Genomic DNA, 19967 nt, shown 5'->3' with positions numbered 1-19967 from the left:
AAGATGTGATTTATCGATATATGAGAAGATATGGGCATAGTGGTATAAGCCCTTAGAATTACAGTGTGATAAATGAAGAGGCCAAAAACATAGAAGAAGTGGTACCAAACATAGATGAAGAGGAAACAATGTTAGACGAAGGGTTTGTAGTTGATATAGTGTTGAATGAGGGTCTAAATGATGATTGGGCCAAGTCGATGGAGGATGCCTTAAAGCCTATGTATGCTAATTTAAAGTTAATTCATTTGCCAACAATCCTTCAAATTATTAACTTGCAAGTAGTGCATGGTTGGACAAATGAGAGTGTAGATCAGTTATTGGCATTATTAAGTTTGTTGTTACCACGTGACTCTACATTGCCAACAAAACATAGTCAATGTATAAAACAAGTTAGTAAGCTAGGATTAGGGTATGAAAACATCCATACATGTGTTAATGGTTGTGTCTTATTTTTTTATAATATACCAAGTGAGAGTGAATATCTTAAATATCATGAAGTGAGCTATAGACAAGGGCTAAAATCAGGTGTGGTTCATAGAATGGTTCTTCGCCACTTTTCAATAATCCCATGATTACTCTAAATGTATAGGTGCAGAGACATTGTTGAACTTATGCAATGGCATGCCCAAAATAAGAGCACTGATAGAAAACAATGGCATGTGCTTGATTCTATGACGTGGATGAAATTTGATAATAGATGGTCTAATTTTTCTCAAGATCCTTGTAATATAAGGTTGGGTTTGGCTCTAGATGGTCTGAACCCATTCTCAAATCAAAGTACTAAATGGTAAACATGACCAATGTTTTTAATAAATTATAACTTGCCTCCATGATTAGCAGCTAAACCATTTTTCTTAGAGTTATCATTGATTATAATAGGAAAGAAAAGCGTGACTTCAAACACAATCTATGCTTATCTAGAGCCATTATATGATGAGCTAATAGAATTATGGAAAGGAATTGAAGCAATCCAACATTTGAGGGATGGTCATTCAATCAAATTAACTTTAAGAGCTTCCTTATTGTTTATGATTCATGATCTTCCTACATATGACATATTTTTTGGTCTTAGTGTTTATGGATACCATGGATGTCCTTCTTGCAACTTTTAGGATTTTGTGAGGCACTCAGGAATTTCCCGTAAGTATTTATTCTGGACATTGTGCTTACCTTAAAATATATCATCCATATAATCGACAAAAAACATGTTTCAATGGTCAAGAAGAGAATCATGAAGCACCATTTCTAATAACGGGTGATTACATTGTTGAGATTGAACAAAAATAAAGTCATTAATTGGAAATGATGTGATTTCTAGTAGTAGATATGATCCATTTAATGAAAGTGGTGTAAAATAATTTTGCATATTCTATAAGTTGTCGTACTTTAAGGATATAGCCATTAGGCATGCCATTGAGCTTATGCATATTGAGAAAAATATAACCTATGCTATTATAGAAACTCTTTTTGGTGCTTTTGATACTATTTCATCATGTGAATACTTTTGACAACTAAAGATTAGTTGAAATATTTGGTTTTAAAAATATGATGATGAAAAATATAGAAAACCTAGTGCTCCTTATGTCTGGACAAAGGAACATTGTGCACAATTCTTACAATTCACATCTCAGACTCGCTTTCCCACTGGATATGTAAGTAGTGGTATTAGAAGCCAAAATTAATTTAATAGCTTAAGAGGCCTCAAGACCCATGACTATCATGTCACAATCGAGAATATTTTACCTATTGTGGTAAATATATCAAGTTTAGCAAAGGGGCCAAGATTGGCAATTATAAGGTTGGGCCTAGTATTAAAGAGAATGAGTTTACATGTATTAGATCCTTCAAACTTTGATAGTCCGAGTGAGGAGGTTGTTGAGGTCCTTTGTCTATTGGAATGGTAATTTCCACCAACAATCTTTAAATTTTCTATGCATTTTTTTGATACATCTATAATACAAACTAAAACATTGTGGCTCAGTAAGAATGAGATGGACATATCCTTTCGAAAAATATATGAAGGTTTTGAAAAAATTTGCTTGTACTATGGCAAAACTAGAAGGCATCATGTCTGTTGTTCACCAAATCACGTTAACCCAAATTCACCTACAATCCTTCTATGAAATGGCCAATTTCAATCTATGGAAAACATTAGGACTTGGACAACATTACAAGGATCTAAATCCTTCTACTCTTCAGGCTCTGCAAAACCTAGGTGGGTGTACCTTTGATGCATTGAATCAGACACATTACACACAAAAGAGCATCAACAAAAGCAAATGAATCTCAAAAGGTATAAAACAAGGAGGGTATTGTAGATTGGCTAGATCTACACTTACAACTCAACAATGTTTGAATCATGAGATGGATGAAATACTACCACAGAACAAGAAGCAAAAGATATTCTAATTTTTTATTTTAAAATCTCTGAGAATCCCCAAAAATTGCAATACCAGTGCCTTATCCAAGGGAAACAGAGTCATACATCAAACTACAAATGAAAACACTCACTGCAAATCCATCTTCATCATGAAATATTCCTACATTAATGACTTGCATAAATGCATTACTAAGCTTATCCACATAAAGTATCAGATCTAGAAACATGAACCTTATTTTATTAATGTTTTCTCACAGAGTTTAAAATCTTCCCTGAAGATTACCTACAAAGAAGCATTACACTCATAGACACAACTGCTCATGACAAACTTAATCCTCCTTAAGAATCAGATTTGAATAAAATGAAGGTACATTTCAGAGATAAATTTTGTGCGAATTTGTGCATGCCTTACATACACAAGAACCTACAACAAATAACACCTATAGCTAGAAAATAAAACTCCATTACTTGAAAGTAGACATTACACTACAAATTTGAAGCAAACCTAGAATTGGAAACCAAGAAATCTAGAGCATTCTCACAAAATTCTAGAAACCTTACAATTTAGAAGAAAAATCAATAAAAAGATGAGGGAAAAATATTAGGTCTACATAACACATTGTCAAGTGTCCCCTTTCTCCAATTGAATATTTTTTGTTCTCCTTCTTATGGAAACTTCTCTTAGAATATCTCATATCTATTGAAACAAACTACATGAATGGATTCTTCATCCCGAGAGCTTTCTAACGGTATATGATACTTGCTATTTAAGGCAAAAAATAACCCCTGAGTGAATTAATCTTTTATGCACAGGCCATCATTTAAATTTTTCAAATTTTCACATAGTTGAAACTATGCATTAAATTTTAATTTTTCATCAATTTTGGCCTGACGTCGTGCCACATGGTAGCTTGTGATTCACCAGGAGGGTCCACTGCTCACCACCTGGGATGACACTTCATCTTTCTGCCACATGTCTACCACGTCACTGCCTCGTGTCGGCCACGTCATCACCACCTCACCCAGACCCGCCAGCCAGATTGCCACTCAGACTTGCCACATTAACTTCTGCCACTTCGCGATCAATAACTTTCAAGCATCTTTGGCTTGTGAAACTGTGACCACCATCTGATTATAATGAACCTGCTCGCTAGTTAATCTGTCCTTTTGCTACAAAATTCACCTCGGGAACCATGCACATGGTGGGGTCCACCTGCTCGCTAGCTACCCTCCTCGATTGCCTCGGGAATCATGCACACACACGTGGGGTCCACTAGGCACCCAACCAGTGCCTTGCGTCAAAAGGCTTCAAGGCTTTGACACTATGTTATGGTGGATCCTTATATTTAAACATCAAAATATTTCTTCGCCCAACGAATGTGGGGTAATTCTCTTTTGCCTGGGAATGTGCATTTTTTGAAGGTTTTACTGGACGTTGCCTACTAATGCATTCTGTGGAAAATTTTCACATGGAGGGAGGAGCTGGGCACTTTAACTAGCAAAAACATTTTACTTTGAGGCTTTCAAAGCCTTCACCCATACCACACAAGTAGGGAAAACACCTACCATTTACATTTGCTTCAAAATTTTGGCATTTACAGCTGCCAACGCAATTTGCTTGAAAACTTATTTGCATTGCTTTGAAATTTTTTCTATTTCTCCACCACAGAAAGTAGAGGAGGATGATAGCAATTAACACCTTCCATTTGCCTCTGTTCGAGGCTTCAATGTCTTCCAAAACCACGCAGAGGTATGAATTTGTTATAGTTGCTAATTTCACCTGCCAAATGCCATTGCATTTTCTTGAAAATTTTAATTCTCTTCCCACACATCCCTCTACCATGCAAGGGGATTTCTACAATTGCATTTGTTTAAAGCTTCAAATGTTGCCTCTTTCTCCATGGTGCAGGGAGGACATTACATTGTTTTGGAATTTCATTGTCTTTTAATTGCTTTGTGGGAGGACAATGGCATTTTCACCTACCAAAGGTATTTGTTTGGGAACTTTTAATTTTCCCCCCACCAATGCCATACATAGTGAGATGGGAGATGTTGGAAAGGTTGTAGAATTTGGGCTTTGCACTTGCCAATGGCATTTGCTTGAAAGTTTCTAATTGCCTCCTCTGAACTTCTATGCTGCCACTCCAAATGATTGTAGGGAGGACATTGCAATTTAATTGCATTTGTTGTTCACTATGCTGCCCATTTACCACTTTGCTGAAGGTTCTAATCCATCAATTGGATTTGTTGAGAGTTTTTTATGGTTGCCCAAATTAGTCAATGCGTTATTGGGCAATGTGTCATCTCATTGGAAATATGGCCAGCAACATCTAGTTCATCAAACACTTTTTTTTTAAAGGCTTATACATTTTCATTTCAAATATATGTCCATCAATCCATAGACGACAATTAGAATGAAGTCACCTCTCACTAAGACAAGTTGCCAAGTACATTTGTTGGTATTGATATGCATCACCATGAATTAAAACTATTTTACTGTAAAATTAATGCACGCACATGAGCCAGGTCAGGCCCCAAAGCGGGTCTGACTAAAAAAAAAAATGTTTCCATGCAACTAACCTTTGAAATGCCTCACGAATGTTAAACATACCTCTAGAATCGATCAACACCATTTTCGAATCATTAAATTGAGCTCCATGACTTTCAGGCGCTTGCGCCACATTTTCGCATTTAATCGCAAAGATGTAATTTTCAAACTGGTCAAAACAGCTTTTTGGACTTCACAAACTGATAGGCGTGTACTCTGATATACAAACATGAACTCTACCAAGCGGTTTCTCAAGATGAATCCTGAGTGAAGAAATATTAATGGTGAAAGATTACCAACTGGCTTTGTCAGCACTGCGGACCTGATAAAGTCAATGCACAGGGAACTCTTGATGCCTTTCTTAAAAATAGGAAACGGTCTCCGTAGACCCTTAAATCTGAGACATAGGTATCTTGAAGTACATATGAAAACTTAGAATGCTCAATTCGACCAAAAGGCTGACAGGGTGCAAATAGTGTGCTCATGAAAGTAGCAACTTTAACTGATGTAGCAATGCAAATACGGAACATTGAATAAGTGTCGAAAAGACCCTCTTGGAAAACTAATCAAACGGATTGGCAGGGGCCTGAAATGGGAAACACAACTTGTCTTTTATACCGGAAATAGCCTGAAAGGAATACTCTGACATGACATTCACCCAGGCAACTTTTACACACGTGCAAAGCGAGGCTCTGACTAGCTGTCGAAATAGGAACTTGTGCAAACCATAAATTGAAAATGGATTGAGCTTACCAAACTAAGAAAATTGATTCATAGGGACTTGAAATTTTTCATGTTGACTCACATTTATGCATAGAATTCAGTGCACTTTGAATTTCACCATGACGATCAACAACACAAAAGTTATAGGAGCTTAAAGTAGGCTACTCAACAAAATCTGTATTTGCACCTAACATGGACTTTCAGTTCACCCCTTGAAATGGGTACCTGATAAATTGATCAAAATTGAATTCTGAAAGTTGCAAAATACTTCATAGGTCAAATGAAAGGTATAGGACACATTTCCCAAGCCTCACCCTTTGAAAATCAACTGGCTCCACTTTACCCTCTCTCTAACTAGGCCACCTGAATGAGATTAGGTGCCTTTCTGAAAATGAAATAACAAAATTTTGAAATGGGCCTCTCAAATTACTCAAATTTAATGATTCCCAATAGTGGCTCTGACTAGGGATGGTTGATTGCAAGATCAACACAAGTATTCAGAATCAATGGTAGAGCAGACCACCCAAAAAATGAAATACTTCTCTTCTTCTCAAAAACAAGGTTTCGTTATTTTGCCCAAACAACAGGGCACCTTATTGAAAACCACACAACTGAAGCAAAACAATTGTACAACATATACAACTTATAAATCGCCTCGGGCCATCAAAACTTAAATCAATTCTTACCTCTGTCAAACACATGATTTTTGTTTCCATAAACTAGAGGTAAGCTGGAAGTTTCATTGTTATCTAATTGATCAATCACACTTCCATTTCTAATCAGTTGATCACATAAAACATAATTAGCAGCATGTTCATAATCATAGAATCTTTGAAAACCAAACAAATGTTGAAAGGGCTGGTCACTATGTGACATAAGAGTGCCATACTCTTCACCTTTACTTCCCGGCTGAAAAGAAAAGTAATCCAACTCATTATGAAAGGTGAGAACATCAGGCACATCTCTATTGCTAGTTTTCTCAAATGATGAACACTCTTCCACAATGATGGCTTGCAAACTAGAGAGGAATATTATCCTCATAAATTGATTGGACCTCATCTTGCTGATCACAATTTCTATCAGCACTTTGCACAAGTAAAAACATATGATCATCACTTGTCAATGGTTCATTTCCCACTTGCAAATCAGGGAAAATTATTTCAGATTTGTCATGCCTTTTAAAAGCAAGATCCACACAATGCATATCAAATTTTGAGTTCATATCAAAATATGAATCTACATCTTCACACCTATGAATTGTATATGCATTTTTATCTTTTCCATCACTCAAATCAAATACAAGGAAAGAATCAACAGCATATGTATCATACTTCACACCCTCAAAAACATCATCAGTATCATAACATGTACTGGTTGGGTGTGAGAGATCGGACACATTTTTTTATGCATACCTCTAAAGATCAACAGCTAAGAGTTCTAAGATTTGTTCACTACTTAGTGAACCTTCTCCTTCACTTTCATTTTCCTCGGCCTCATCTTCTGTGTTGTAAACATTGACGCAATCTGATAAAAGTAGTAAGTTTGTAGTGCTCATGTCTTTATGTATATCTATTTCATCATTACAACAACTTGAATCTGCATCATAATCTTTATCATACTACTCATAAAGTGTTGTTATATGTTGCAACATAGTTTCATAACTGGGGTTGCAAACATCTTGTGGATTGAACTTAACAACAAGGTGATTCATATCATTAAGATCTGGAACCCCAACGAGCTCATAATTAGTTGAAAAATTACATATGTTCTCACAAGTTTCTTCTTGCTCTGAATACACATCTATACTGTCATGCAGAGAATAAGAATCACCTTCAGCATCATAAGAGATATATCCACTCATTGATTCATCTCCCTCACTATATTCAATCTCGTGTACATTTTCAGATTCAATCCTTTTAATCTCATATATCCATTCTTTAATGCATGCAACACTTTCTTCTCTCAAGGTTGTAGACCAATTAATCGAGTCGGTCTCATTAAGCTCTAAGAATAACTCAATCAAAATAGACTCATGGGGTCTAACATCAGCTGAAAGCTCATTCAATGCAGCTATAAATCTTTCATAAAAAACCTGTGATGACTCTTCCCATTTTCTTTTCCCTACTTTCTTTCTTAAAAACATGATAAATTTCTCCTAGATCTTTTGAAGACATATTGCAATCTCTTTATCAATCTCTTTTAGATTTTACAAAGGATTTGGAGATATAGGAATCACATCTAGATCCATCAATTTTAGAGCATTTACTAAACCAATATCATGACCATGCATCTTACTGCTTACAAACTCTCTTTAAAACATATGCAGCCACTAATTTTGAGAACCACATACTTCTCCCATCACTTATGACTAAAAATTTTTCAAAACATGAAGTATGTAAATTCCAGATTTTCTTTTCCTTTCAATGGTGACTTTTTTCACCTTATAAGGAACATATACTTTCATGAATACCTTGAGGAATACCTGGAGAAAAATTGTTGCTGCTGTTCACTTCACTTCTGACTGAACATTTGAAGAACTCCAAATCTTAGGTTCGTTCTTACAGAGTTGCCACCTCCCTGAAGATGAATAAAATTTAAACCACTGATCTTCACTCTGAACACTTTTAGATTTTTGGGTCATACCACACACAATAGAGTCACATAATATTTTCAAATTTCAAAGCAAGAAGACTTTCCAGGTATACACTTTCAAATATGAAAATAACTTTCAGATTTGTAAACTTCTAAGACTCTTCCCCAAATGAATTTTGGCAAGACTCATGGGTTTGACTGCAATCAACAAGATTGGTACAACTTCTCTCAACCTTACTGAATAATCTAATTACAAAACACTGTTACTTCCCCAACAGAGTCATCATTTTTGTTGTTCACCAAAATTGGTTAACCCAAGTATACCTGCAATTGATCTATGAAAGAGCCAATTCAATCTATGAAGAACCTCAAGGCTTGGACAACATAACAAGGATCTAAATCCTTCTACTCTTCAGGCTCTACAAAACCTAGGTGGGTGTACCTTTGATTCATTGAATCAGACCCCCTACACACATATGGTAGCATCAATAAACATAAATAGATCTCACCAGGGCTCAACAAGAAGTAAGTTATTGCAGATGGGCTAGATCTACACATACAACTCAGCTATGTTTGAGCATGAGATAGATGAAACATTTCAAACAAAACATAAAATAAAAATATTCTGATTGGATTTTAAAATGTTTGAGAATCCTCTTAATTGCAAGATCAGTGCCTTATCCAAAGGCAAGAAAGTCACACATCAAACTATAGATGAAAACTTATACTGCAGATCCATCTTCATCCTTAAGTATTCATGCATTTAATGCCTTACATAAATGCATTACTCAGCTCATTCACAGAAAATATCAAATCTAGAACATGAACCCTATTTTATTATTTTGTCATAGAGTTTAAAATCTTCCTCGAAGGATTACCTACAAGCAAAAATTACACTCACAAACACAGTTTCTAATGACAAACTTGATCCTCCTTAAGGATTTGATTTGAATAAAATGAAAGTACACTTCAGAGACAAATTATGTGTGAATTTGTGCATGCCTTACATACACAAGAACCTGCAATTAGAAACACCTATAACATGAATCATACTCTATTCTCTGGAAAAGGACATTGCCCTGTACAATCTTGAAGAAAACTTACAATTGGAAACCATGAAAATCTGGAGCATTCTCACAGAATTCTGGAACCCTTACAATTGAGAAGCAAAATCAATAAAAAGAGGATGGAAAAAGATTAGGTCTGCATAACACATTGCCAGGTGTTCCCAATCTCCAACTGAATATTTTTTGTTCTCCTTCCCGTGGAAACTGCTCTCAGAATATCTCATGTGTGTTGAAATTGATAGTTCTGATACTTAATATAAGTATAGATCCAATAGCCAACAAGATGAGAGGGGGGGGGTGAATCATACAAGCTTAATCATCCATAAAAACATTAGATTCAACCTTAGTAACATATATATCAGTAATATAACCAGAACTGTTAAACATGCAAACTCAAAAGCATATGAACAATATAAACCTCATAACATCAGATTTAACATGGAAACCCAAATAGGGAAAAATCACTGTGGGATTTCAGACCCACTAAGAAATATACTCTTCTAGAGTATGCTTGGTTAAAAGAAAATGCTGTTAAAGATTACAAACACATTGCTAGATGTGACCCGGTTAAGGGATTTCCCTCAGATCTGTTAGGATCTTCACTTTGTTAGAAGTGACCTTGTTAAAGGATTTCAAACACTCAATCAGAATGTCACCTTGCTAGAGGATTTACATATAAGACTATTAAGTCCACTCGGTTAAGAGATTTTCTGTCACTTTCACAAAATAACAGTAATAAAATCTATCTGCAACTTCACATCTAAAATGCTAAAGCAGATTATTATTTTTTCAATACAATCTAGACATAGAACTAATCTTGTCTATCTGCTGGGCTTCTATACTCTGTTATTCAAACAGGTCTTTAAGCTTATGTGCTCGGTAATCACTATGTAGCATCCCTTTGCATACACTTGCTCACATACATTCTTTATCAACAGTTTCCTATTTATAAACAATTAGATAACCACCTAATCTCCTTGATCACATTTCCCATGATCAATCATAGCCATCAGATCTTTATTCTTGTCCAGGTTCAATGCATCTTTCAATTTGAAAACATTCTACCCCACCTTGGAACTTGCATACTAGTCTTGGAACTTGTGCCAGGGTATTGCAGTTCAATCTGAGTTGTAGATCTTCATGCCAACTTTTCATTGCCTTAGATTCGTTAACAAACTTCTTCCATGGCTTACCAATCATTTAATTCGCTCCAGCTCATCACCTTCCTTCATTAAATACTGCATGTAAACATTTAATGCATTCAGTTATAGCTCGGTGACAACTCGGTAACAATTCGATGAATACTAAACTTCACTCGGTAGACATTCCGCCTTCGTTAACCGACAGTGATAACCTTAGGGTTTATCGACTAGGTTCCTTAGGGTTTACCGACTAGGTTCTTTGGTTGATAACATAGTATAGTATTAACCTTTACAATTTTCAACATATGTATGATGTTAAAACAATCTGAAACATCATGATCTCATCATTGTCTGACTCAGTAGTAGTTGCCCATTGAATACCTTATTCATCCCCTTATTCATCATATTCTTTCATGTGTTTTTTACTGACATTTTTATAATCTTCATATCATACTTCTCAAGATATGGCAACATCATACTGAATTAGAAAATTAATTTCTTGACATCAATGACAAAATAATAATATCAAGATAGTAAAACATCTTTAATCAGTTATATCCATAATCATCAACAACCTTCTCAATATTCTTATGAAATGCCAACAATCTTTCATTGTCTATTATAATGCAATATTGCCAACTATCCCCCCCTTTGGCATTGATGGAAAAACCAATTGATTTGACCTTAATAGATTCAGATTGCTGTGATTCTGAAATGCTGAAATGCTCTCCCCCATACATTAGACTTCTCTTCATTTTTTCAATCTGTAGTTTGCTCTTAGTCTTCTCCCCTGATAGGTCTTCTCTCAGTCATCTCTCCTTGATAGTAGTCTTCTCCCCCTTTGTAGGTCTTCTCCCCCTTTGACAACAATGCCAAAAAGTAAAGAAATAAAACATAATTTCTTTTTGTAAGAAGTTATTTCCTACTGTTGTGTATCAACTGAGTCTTGGTCAGAGCATTTGTCTTCAATTCTTGTTACCTATAATATTTCCTGTATTAATTCTAGTACACTTTTAGAAAACATCCTAAAGTGTATAACTCAGCATCAACTCCCAAAAGATATTCGTTAGAGTCATCAAATTGATGCTTTCACTAAACTCAGTCAGTGAGTAGAAGATAGGGGTAGGACCCGTAACTTACTTCTGAGATATTCAAAAGTGTCCTTTGGTAGTGGCTTGGTGAATATATCTGCTATTTGCTCCTTTGTGCTAACATACTCCAACACCACTTTCTTCTCTTGAGATTCTTCTCTAAGATAATGATATTTGATAGATATGTGCTTTATCTTAGAGTGCATAACAAGATTCTTTGAAATATTAATGGCACTAGTATTGTCACAAAATATAGTAATTGGCTCGCTAACTTTCTCATTTATACCTCCCAACAGTTGTTTGATCCATGCAATGTTGGTACAATTCAATGCTGCAACAACATATTCAGCTTCTACTATTGACTGTGAAACACATCCTTGTTTCTTGCTAAGCCAACTCACTAGTCTTTCTCCTAAAAAGAGAGCTCCTCCACTTGTACTTTTCATGTCATCAATGTTGCCTACCCAATTAGCATCAGTATAAACTTTTAAATCAAAGTCATTTCCTTTCTGATATACTAAGCCATAATCCTCTGTGCCTTTCAAGTATCTAAAAATTCTTTTGATTGTTGTCATGTGTGTTTCCTTAGGATCTGTAGAGAATCTTGCAACTATACCTACTGCATGTGCTATATCTAGTCTACTGTGAACAACATATTGTAGTTTTCCAATCATGGATCGATATAGTGTCTCATCAATAGATGTAGATTCATCATTCTTTGATAATTTGCAGTTGGTAGTCATAGGAGTACTTACTGGTTTTGAATCATCCATTCCAAATTTCTTCAAGATTTCCTTTATGTACTTGGATTGAGTAATGAAAATCTCATTTTTCATTTGCAATATCTGTAAACCTATAAAATACTTTATCTCACTGATTAATGACATCTCAAATTCTTTGCTCATTTCATTTCCAAAGTTCTTGCATAAAGAGTCATTTCCACAAAATATAATATCATCAACAAATATGGTTGAGATCAGTATTCCATTTTCATCATTCTTCATGTGCATGTTGTTGTTCTCACTTGTCCTTATAAAACCAATCTTAATCAAATAAGAGTGCAATATTTCATACCATGCTCGTGGTGCTTGTTTCAAACCATATAAAGCTTTGTTCAATTTACATACCTGATCTTTATTATTGTCTTCAACAAATCCTTTAGGTTGTTCAATGAAAACTTCTTCTTCTAATATTCCATTCAAAAATGCAGATTTGACATCCATTTGATATATCTTGAAGTTCTTGAAAGCAGCATAGACCAACAATGTTCTAACTCCTTCAAGTCTAGCAACAAGTGCAAAAGTTTCACCATAATCAATTCCTTCTTGAGCATAACCTTTGCAAACTAGTCTTGCTTTGTTTCGAATGTCTTCACCCTTTTCATTTAGTTTGTTTCTGAAAATCCACTCTGTACCAATTACATTTTTGTCCTTCGGTCTTGGGATTAGTGTCCATGTGTCATTCTTCTTGATTTGATCAATCTCTTCTGTCATGGCATTTACCCAATCTTCACTATTAAATGCCTCTTTTACTATTCTCGGTTCAAATTTAGATATCAAGCATGTGTTCTATCTCAGTTTGTTCCTTGTCATCACTGGATCATCCTTATCTCCTATAATCTGACCTAGTGCATGATGTCTTTTGACATACTTGGCTAATACAAGCTCGGTAGGCTCTCCATGATCTTCTTCATCACTCGGTAACTGGATATTCTCTTCATTTTCTTCAACACTCTTCTCGGTTGAACATAGACAAATTCACCATAGTCTTTTGGTTCCTTGGAATTTCCTTCAACATTTCTTTCTGCAAATTCATCAATTTTCACATTTGCACTTTCTACTATTTTGTTAGATGATTCGATCAGACATTTAAATGCTTTGCTTCAAGAAGAGTAACCTAGAAACATTCCTTCTTCACTTTTCTGATCAAACTTGCCATTTCTATCATCTTTATGAACATAGCATCTACTTCAAAAGATTTTAAAATAACTAACATTAGGTTTCTTATCATACTAGATTTCATATGGTGTCTTCTCAGTACCTTTCTTCAATTGAACTCGGTTCAAGGTGTAAACAATTGTGCTTATTGCTTCTCTCCAAAATGTTTGTGACACCTTCTTTTCAATCATCAGTGTTCTAGCATAATCCACAATAGATCTATTTCTTCTTTCAGCTATTCCATTCTACTGTCGAGTTCTCGGCGCAAAGACTTGTCTTTTAATACCATGATCATTACAAAATAAGTTGAACTCATCAGATGTGAACTCTCCTCCTCTATTTGATCTAAGACATTTCATTTGTCTTCCTGTTTCATTTTCAACTCTTGCCTTGTACCATTTAAACATTTGAAAAGCTTCTAATTTTTCTTTTAAAAACATTACTGACATCATCCTTGAATAGTCATTCACCAATAATATGAAATATTTATCACCATAATAACTTTGACCTTTCATAGGACTTACTTGTAAAGCTTGATCTTGTCATCTTACCCATCTGGCATCCTCGACACATAGCATTCTAAGGTTTTTCAAGACTCGGTAGACCTCTTACTCTGTGCTTCTTACTTATTTTGATCAGATTATCAAACTTGACATGACAAAACCTTTTATGCCATAACCAGGTATCATCAATCTTTGCATGCAAACACTCAGACTGAGTTGAGTCAAGGTGAAATGTATTACCTTTTGTTTGTGTATCGGTAGCAGCTACCTTTTCATTTTTGTCATGAACTTTGACAACTCCTTTCTGAAATTCTATTCGGTAACCTGTGTTGTTTAGTTGTGCTACACTCAACAAATTGTATTTCAAACCTTCAACCCAATAAACATCATTGCATCTTGCATTATGAAGAAGTGTTATAGATCCTTTACCTCTTACCAGACATGGTGCATCATTACCAAATCTAACATAGCCTCCGTCATAATCTTCTAATATAACAAACTTGTGTTTATCTCCTGTCATATGATGTGAGCATCCACTATCTATAATCCAAGAATCATTAGTGTTTATGTGAGATATTAGGGATTTTTCTTCATACCTTTCTTCATCTGATCCATCCTTGATAGCCACATAAACTACTTCCTCTATATTAGTCTCATCTGATTTATCATTGTTAGATTCCTCATCAGCTATTAAGCATGTCTTTCTATCTCTTCTTCTAAAGTCTCGGTGTGCTCCGTAATGATTATCTTTATGTCTATCATCTCAATAATCTTGTCACAATTGAAACATTTCAAAGGTAGTTTTCCTTTATACTTACCTTTGCCTCTCGGCAACCTTTTGGCTAATAGTGCTTCAAACTCTTCTTGCTTTCTGATTTCTTCATACAGTTTGTGTACTTCTTCCATGTTCTTGTAAAACCTTTCAATTGCTCGACTGTGATCTCCTTCAGAGTACTTATATTTTCTTTCATTGTAATCATTAGATTCATCAAGATGAAAATAACTAAATGCAAATTCAACTTTATTTACCGAAGATCCACTATTATCAAAATTACTTAACTCAAATGCGTGTAGCTTACCAATAGTGGCATCTAAAGAAACTGGCATATTAGGTACAGACCTCAATTCATTGATTGCAGAGACTCGAATTGCATAAGCTGGTAGAAGGGTTCTCAACAACTTACTTGTTATATCCTTTTCTTCAATAGTTCCACCTGCTCCTTTGATTTGATTGGCAATCTCCTTTAGTCTTGTACTGTACTGAGTTATGTTCTCACCTTCATTCATCCTCATAGATTCAAGTTGTCCTCTCAGACTGTCTACTTTTGCTCTTTGAACATGTTCATCTCCTCCATATACTGATATGAGCTTATCCCACATTGCCTTTGCATCATTGTTGCCTTCTAGATCATTAAACTCTGAATCTGTCAATGCATATTTTATTTCAATCATTTCTTGAATATGTTCTTACTTTGCCCTTATCTCTTCCATAGTCAATGGATAGGTTCTCAGTGCAACAAAATCATTCTCTAGATAGTATACAACATATTCTCCAGCTCCTGATAGATGTAGCTTCATCCTTTTCTGCCATGTAGAGAAACTTGACTTGTTTAGCTTCGGTGCATCCCTCTTATACATCTTTGGATCTTTAACTCAAGTGCCTTTAAACTTTCCTTCCGGAGTCCAAATCTCTGATACCAATTGATAGTTCTGATACTTAATATAAGTACAGATCTAATAGCCAACAAGATGAGAGGGGGGGGGGGTGAATCATACAAGCTTAATCATCCATAAAAACATCAGTTTCAACCTCGGTAACATATATCAGTAATATAACCAAAACAGTTAAACATGCAAACTCAAAAGCATATGAACAATATAAACCTCATAACACCAGATTTAACATGGAAACCCAAATAGGGAAAAACCACTATGGGATTTTGGACCCACTAAGAAATATACTCTTCTAGAGTATGCTTGGTTAAAAGAAAATCCTATTAAAGATTACGAACACATTGCTAGATGTGACCCGGTTAAGGGATTTTCCTAGATCTGTTAGGATCTTCACTTTGTTAGAAGTGACCTTGTTAAAGGATTTCAAACACTCAATCAGAATGTCACCTTGCTAGAGGATTTACATATAAGACTGTTAAGTCCACTCGACTAAGAGATTTTCTGTCACTTTCACAAAATAACAGTAATAAAATCTATGTGCAACTTCAGATCTAAAATGCTAAAGAAGATTCTTATTTGTTCAATACAATCTAGACATAGAACTAATCTTGTCTATCTACTGGGCTTCTATACTTTGTTATTCAAACAGGTCTCTAAGCTTTTGTGCTCGGTAATCACAATGTAGCATCCCTGTGCATACACTTGCTCGCATACATTGTTTATCAACAGTTTCCTATTTGTAAAAAATTAGATAACCAGCTAATCTCCTTGATCACATTTCCCATGATCAATCATAGCCATTAGATTTTCAATCTTGTCCAAGTTCAATGCATCTTTCGATCTGAAAACATTTTACCCTACCTTGGAACTTGCATACTAGTCTTGGAACTTGTGCTAGGGTATTATGGTTCAATCTGAGTTGTAGATCTTCATGCCAACTTTTCATTGCCTTAGATTCGTTAACAAACTTCTTCCATGGCTTACCAATCATTTAATCTGCTCCAGCTCATCACCTTCCTTCATTAAATACTGCATGTAAACATTTAATGCATTCTATTATAGCTCAGTTACAACTCGATAACAACTCAGTGAATACTAAACTTCACTCGGTAGACATTTCGCCTTCATTAACCGATAGCGATAACCTTAGGGTTTACCGACTAGTTTCCTTAGGGTTTACTGACTAGGTTCTTTGGTTGATAACATAGTATAGTATTAACCTTTACAATTTACAACATATGTATGATGTTAAAACAATCTAAAACATCATGATCTCATCATTGTCTGACTCGGTAGTAGTTGCCCATTGAATACCTTATTCATCCCCTTATTCATCATATTCTTTCCTGTGTCTTTTACCGACATTTTTATAATCTTCATATCATACTTCTCAAGATATGGCAACATCATACTGAATTAGAAAATCAATTTCTTGACATCAATGACAAAATAATAATATCAAGACAGTAAAACATCTTTAATCAGCTATATCCATAATCATCAACAACCTTCTCAATATCCTTATGAAATGCCAACAATCTTTCATTGTCTGTTATAATGAAATATTGCCAACAGAAACAAACTACATGAATGGATTCCTTGTGCTGCTTGTCCCGAGAGCTTTCCAACAGTATATGATACTTTTTATTTTGGGCAAAAAATAACCCCTAAGCAAATTAATCTTTTATGCATAGGCCATCATTTAAATTTTTTGAATTTTCACATAGTTGAAACTATGCATTTAACTTTTATTTTTCATTAATTTTGGCCTGACGCCCTACTATGTGGCAACTTGTGATTCGTCAGAAGGGTCCACTACTCACCACCTCGGATGACACTTCATCTTTCTACCACATGTCTACTAGGTCACTGCCTCGTGTTGGCCATGTCATCACTACCTCACTCGAACCCGCCAGCCAGATTTCCACTCGGACCTGCCACATTACCTTTCATCATTTCACGATGCGTAACTTTTGAGCATCTTTGGCTTGCAAAACTACGACCATCATCCGATCATGATGAACCTTCTCACTAGTTAATCCATCCTTTTTTTGCAAAATTTTCCTTGGGAACTGTGCACATGGTGGGGTCCACCTAGTCGCCAGCTAGCCTCCTTGATCACCTCAGTAATTGTGCACGCATACATACAATCCACTGGGTGCCCAACCGACACCTTGCATCAAAATCCTTCAAGGCTTTGACACTATGTTATGGTCAAGCCTTATATTTAAACATCAAAATATTTCTTTGCCCAGCGAATGTGGGATAATACTCTATTGCTTGGGAATGTGCATTTTTTAAGGTTTTACTGGCCTTTGCCTACTAATGCATTCTATAGAAAAGATTTACATGGGGGGAGGAGCTGGGCACTTTACCTAGCAAAAACATTTTACTTTGAGGCTTTCCAAGCCTTCACCCATACCACGCAAGGAGGGAAAACACCTGCCATTTACATTTGCTTCAAAATTTTGGCATTTACTGCTGCCAATGTAATTTGCTTGAAAACTTATTTGTATTGATTTGAAAAAAAATTCTATTTCTCCACCACGACAGGCAGAGGAGGATGATAACAATTTACCCCTGCGATTTGCCTTTGTTTGGGGCTTCAATGTCTTCCAAAACCACGTAGGGGTATGAATTTGTTATAGTTGCTAACTTCACCTGCCAAATGCCATTGCATTTGCTTGAAAATTTTAATTCTCTTCCAACACATCCATCTGCCACGCAAGGGAATTGTTGCAATTGCAATTTTTTAAAGCTTCAAATGTTGCCTCTTTCTCCATGGTGCAGGGAGGACATTGCATTGTTTTGGAATTTTTTTGTCTTTTAATTGTTGCGTGGGAGGACAATGACATTTTCACCTGCCAAAGGTATTTGTTTGGGAACTTTTAATTTTCCCTCTACCAACGCCACACACAGCGAGATGGGAGATGCTAGGACGGTTGTAGACTCTGGGCTTTACACTTACCAATGGAATTTGCTTGAGAGTTTCTAATTGCCCCCTCTGAACTTCTACGTTGCCACTCCAAATGATTACAGGGAGGACATTGCAATTTAATTGCATTTGTTGTTCGCTATGTTGCCAATTTACCACTTTGTTGAAGGTTCTAATACATCAATTGGATTTGCTGAGAATTTTTAATGGCTACCCAAATCAGTCCATGCATTATTGGGCAATGTGGCATCTCATTAGCAATATGGTCAGCAGTATCTAGTTCATCAAACAATTTCTTTTTAAAGGCTTATACATTTTCATTTCAAATATATGTCCATCAATCCATAGATGACAAGTAAAATGAAGCCGCCTCTCACTAAGCCAAGTTTCCAAGTACATTTGTTGGTATTGATATGCATCACAAGTAATTAAGACCATTTTACCGTAAAATTAATGCACGGGCATGAGCCAGGTTGGGCCCCAAAGGGGGTCCAACTAAAAAAAATAAAATTTCCATTAAACTGACCTTCGAAATGCCTCACGAACCTTAAACATAACTCTGGAATCAATCGGCACCATTTTCGGATCATTAAATTGAGCTTCACAACTTTCAAGTGCTTGCACCATATTTTTGCATTTAATCGCAAAGATGTAATTTTCAAACTGGTCAAAACACCTTTCTAGACTTCGCAAACTGACAGGAATGTACTATGATATACAAACATGAACTCTACCAAGCGGTTTTTCTAGATGAATCCCGAGTGAAGAAATATTAATGGTCAAACATTACCAACTAGCTTTGTCAGCACTGCGGACCTGATAAAGTCAATGCGTAGGGAACTCATGATGCCTTTCTTAAAAATATCAAACGATCTTCGTAGACCCTTAAATCTAAGGCATAGGTACCTTGAAGTACATATCAAAACTTAGAATGCTCAATTCGACCAAAAGGCTGACTGGGTGCCAATAGTGTGCTCATGAAAATAGCAACTTTAACTGATGTAGCAATGCAAATACATAACACTGAATAAGTGTTGAAAAGACCCTCTTGGAAAACTAATCAAATGGATTGGTAGGGGCCTAAAACTGGAATCACAACTTGTCTTTTATACCAAAAATAGCCCGAAAGAAATACTTTGACATGACATTCACCTAGGCAACTTTTACATGTGCAAAGCGAGGCTCTGACTAGTTGTCGAAACAGGAACTTGTGCAAACCATAAACTACAAACGGATTGAGATTACCAAACTAAGAAAATTGATTCATAGGGACTTGAAATTTTGCATGTTGACTCACATTTACGCATAGAATTCAGTGCACTTTTAATTTCACCATGACGATCAACAACACAAAAGTTATAGGAGTTTAAAGTAG

This window comes from Cryptomeria japonica, chromosome 7 (assembly GCF_030272615.1).
Source record: "Cryptomeria japonica chromosome 7, Sugi_1.0, whole genome shotgun sequence".
In the NCBI taxonomy this organism is placed as follows: domain Eukaryota; kingdom Viridiplantae; phylum Streptophyta; class Pinopsida; order Cupressales; family Cupressaceae; genus Cryptomeria; species Cryptomeria japonica.
The sequence above is the reverse complement of the archived record's forward strand: the minus strand, read 5'-3'. Positions refer to the sequence as shown.